The sequence below is a fragment of the Triticum aestivum genome, chromosome 4D (assembly GCF_018294505.1).
Source record: "Triticum aestivum cultivar Chinese Spring chromosome 4D, IWGSC CS RefSeq v2.1, whole genome shotgun sequence".
In the NCBI taxonomy this organism is placed as follows: domain Eukaryota; kingdom Viridiplantae; phylum Streptophyta; class Magnoliopsida; order Poales; family Poaceae; genus Triticum; species Triticum aestivum.
Genome location: NC_057805.1, coordinates 255,422,312 through 255,426,731, shown reverse-complemented (window position 1 = coordinate 255,426,731; position 4,420 = coordinate 255,422,312).

Below are 4,420 nucleotides of genomic sequence, written 5' to 3'. Positions count from 1 at the left end.
GGGGAGAATGAGAAAAAGACCTGGTCGTGCTTATTTATAATGGAAGACTGGTAAGTGGGCGCGAAAAACGAGGAGGCCGAAAACATGATTATCCAACGACAGAGACGCCTCGATTTTCGGGACGGTTATTAAGATAAGGATCCGTTGAGATACGTTGGGCAAAACGTGCATTAATGGCAGATGACATCATGGCGGGTCACCAAAAATCCAAAAGATGACGTCACGGCGGGTTATAACTTTTGCACAGACAGAAGCCAGAAGGTTTTCTCTTAAAGTGTCGAAGATTGACATGAACCAGTTCAAATCAATCTGGGGCCTAATGTTGGGGATATAACTACTGGCGTAACCCGCCCAGGAGGGGCCGGGTTACGTTATGGCGATTCATCATATGAAGCCCAATATCAAGCTTGAAGATGGCGGTTCAGTAAAGGGCCTAAAGCCCATAGGCGACTTAAGGCCCGTAGTGATAAACCGCCGTAATGGCATGACTTGTATTGTAAGGCAAGAATAGTTAAGAGACCAAGCCGGACACTGTTTATGAGCTCGCCGGGACTCTGAGAGCCGCTGGGCGTTAACCTCTGTATATAAAGGGATGACCCAGCAGCGGTTCAAGGGGAAACATCAAATCGGTAGCCAGGCATAGCGGATTCGCTCCCTGGTCATCGAAACCCTAGTAATTCCACCTTAACTGGAGTAGGCTTTTACCTTCACCGTAAGGGGCCGAACTAGTATAACCCTCGTGTCCTTTGTCCCGCTTTAACCCCTTTAAGCTTCCTAGTTGCGATGGCTCCACGACTAAGTCCTTTCATGAGGACATCTGCCGTGACAATTCCACGACAGATTCCCTGAATTGTTCACCAGATAATTAACCCTATAAGGGTCAGTTCTCCCGAAGTTACTCTTCTTCCCCACTTAAATCTCGGGACGAGATTTCTTGTAGTGGAGGAGATTTGTAACAACCCCAGTGTCATGCTACAGTAACCCTCTGTGATTAAGCTAATCATTTTACTAAACAGTGCCTGATCACCTTCGATTAAAATATCCTTTGAAATTTCCACTTTCAAATCAAATTCAATTTGCAAGTGAAATATGGAGTTGCACAAAACTTGCTGCAAAATAGTTCATCATTTAGCAAAAAATCCATAACAAATCATTGCTAAGGAAAACAAACATCACCTCCAAGCCAAGATGGACTATAGCAAATAAAACAGTGCCTTTTCAACATTTTAAAATGCTATTTTACTTGTGAAAAATCCAAGTGGATTTAGTTGCCCCTCAAAAATTTTATGGCAGTGCCAAACAGTACAAGGAATTTAAGTGGCCTAGTCCCACAATTTTTCAAAGTATTTTGGTAGCCCAAACTTTTCCCTAGTTGTCTCTGTTTTAAATGTAAAAAAATAGAAAACCAGAAAGGAGTAAGGGCCTACTTGGCCTCTGGCCTATGGCCCAGCCCACCTAGTCCTCATCTCCTTTCTCCTGTACACAGGGGAGGGCGTGTCGCTCATCCACCGGAACCCTGGCCGGCAATGCACACACGTCGGGCATCCACTCGAGCTCCGGAGGAGATAAGGCCGACCCCAAGCCGCCGTTGCATCCAAACCCTAGCCCACCGTTTTCCCCTCTCCATCGCTCGTTCTCTCCCTCTGCATCTTGTCGACGCTGTCGTCGCTGTGCACCGCTCGATCCCGCGGCCACAGCCACCACCTCACTCCGATGTCATCTCGTGAAGCTCCGCTGGACCCCGATGCACCCTCCCTGACCTCGAGCTTGAGCTCTGCGTCACCGCAGCTTCTGATTGAGGCCGTCTTCTTCCTTGGATCGTCGGCGCATCTCCGACGAACGCCGTCGACTCCTGCTACTCCTAAACTACAAGGGCCATCTGCGTGGCTTAGTGAGCTTCTTCGCCTTCTTCTCATCCCCGTTAACCCCCTCGCGCACCGTAGCTACCTCGTCGCCGTTGCTGTGAGCCCATCGCCGCAGATCGCCTCGCCGCCGTGGCCATGGCCCCTGTCGTGCTCGCCTGAGCATGGCATCGAGCTCCTGGTGCTCACAGGAGCCCAGCAAGCACGAGCGCGTGCCTCCCCGTGCCACCTGGATCCGTTTCCACCAGCGCCCGAACTCCGACGCCACTTTAGCTCATCGCTGATGCCTCTCCGGTCGTTCCCGGCACCTCTTGCTAGCCTAGATGGACGCGACACTCGTTGCTCGTTCGAATGCACCCATACGCGCGTAGCCCGTCTGCTGCTGCACTGCTCTGCGTAGCCGCTGCTCGCCTGCTGCCACTGCTGCATCCGGCGGCCGCCTGCTGCTGCCGTTGTCGCTCGTGCCGTCCCCAGCCCGCGGCTGGCGGCCGGCCCGCGCGAGCTCCTCCCGCCAACCGCGAGCGTTCGCCTGCATCGCCGTGCTCCGCCTCCGCCGCACGCGCCAGCCTCCGCGCCTACCTCACCGCGCCTTCACTCGCCGTCTGCAACTAATGCTACTAGTGCAGCGCTGCTACAGTAACATTTAATTACTATAGCAGCTGCTAGCTTTTATAAAACATCACTGGTTAGCCCCCTGCACAGCCTCAAAACAGCAACTAAAGAAAGCTTAACACAGCTAAAATAAATATGTGTGGGTAGTACACTTGACAAGGTTCAAAACATCCCATTGGACCAAATTCAAAAGATGTAAGGATTAAATCCTATGAAAATCACAAAATCCTATGTTCGTATATTTTAACAGTTTCTGGAATTAACTTCAAGTGGCACTTTTCAAATGCAGTTTCGATCAAGCAACTAAACTCTAACATGGATGCCAATGATTCTGTCATGTAGATCACAGAAAGATGATAAAAATTGGTACAGGGCACTAAGCCATAGGATGTACAGAACTGCAGTTATAGCCTTCGGAAAATAGCTAAGTGGTGTTAAAACTGAGCGATTCTCAGACTTAGCCAATTTTCTGGAAATTCCGGAATATGTTTAAAACTTAGAAATTCATAGAAAATAATTCGTAACTCGAATGAAAATGTTTTCTACATGAAAGATGCTCAGAAATATCCAACGAATCTGAATATGTGGTTCGTTCATCTGTCCCATGCCCCTAGCATGCTGAACATGGAACCGTCCCCTCTCTTTCATATGTCCGAAAAATGTCAAACGCTGGGAAAACATTCCCGGATATTTTCCCTCTTCGTCTCTATCATCTAGCACTGCGTTAGTTCACCCCTAGCACCTCGTATTACCATGTTATGCTTTATGATGGTTTGTTTGCTTTATATTTATTGTTTCTTCCCCCTCTTCTCTCCGGTCGACCCCGAGACTGATGATGCCCCTGTGATCGACTACGTCTCCGACGACCCTTCTCCTTTATAGCAGAGCTTCCAGGCAAGCCCCCCTTTTGATCATCCCTATATCACCCATTCCATTCTCTCATGCTTGCATTAGATTTTGCTACTGTTATTGTTTGCTCCTATTCTGATGCATAGCCTACTTTTGTAACCTGCTTATTGTTACCTTACCTACTTATCCTAAACTGCTTAGTATAGGTTAGTTAGTGATCCATCAGTGACCCCCACCTTGTCCTTGTTACCCCTGCTTCATCATCTATGACTCGATCAACGTGATCGACGACCAAAGCCCAACACCTCACATCACATCACGCCCCTTTTGTTGCTCGACTGTGTAGAGTTACCATCGAGTGCCAAGGCTGGAACCTCATACATCACTCCTGATGAGATCTCTGTAGTGTAGCTATTCGGTCGTGGTCATCGAGGGTGATTTCCTACTTAACCACTTCCGATACGACTCTATCGTGCAACCCCTCGTGTGAACCTCGAGGGTGGTTCCTCTTGCGTTCACCTTGATGATTACATCGAGTGGAATCCACCGAGGGTGGTTCCTCAGGGTTCCCCTTGGTGTTGACACACGGTTACTATGGTTACTATGACTTTACACTGAACCATGTTACTAAAGACGGGTCGGCCCTGAGGGGTACCTGCCGTGGTTTTGTCACGGCAGATGTACTAGTGAAAGGACTTAGTCGTGGAGCCATCGCGACGGGTTTGTTTAAAGGGGTTAAAGCGGACAAAGGACGCATGGAGTTCATACTGGTTCGGCCCCTTGCGGTGAAGGTAAAGACCTAATCCAGTTGTTGTGGAATTGCTAGGGTTTCGATGACCAGGGAGCGAATCCGCTATGTCTGGCTCTCGAGTTATTGTTTGTTGTCCCTAAACCGCCGTCGGGTCGTCCCTTTATATACATAGGTTGACGCCCGGCGGTTTACAGAATCCCGAGGCCGGCTCATAAACGTGTCCGGCTCGGTCTCTACTCTTTCTTATTGTACAATACAAGTTACACATGATATGGCGGTTTATGTCTACAGGCCCTAATTCGCGTTTGGGCCCTGGGCCTTCGTAAAGCGCCACACTCCTTGTCTT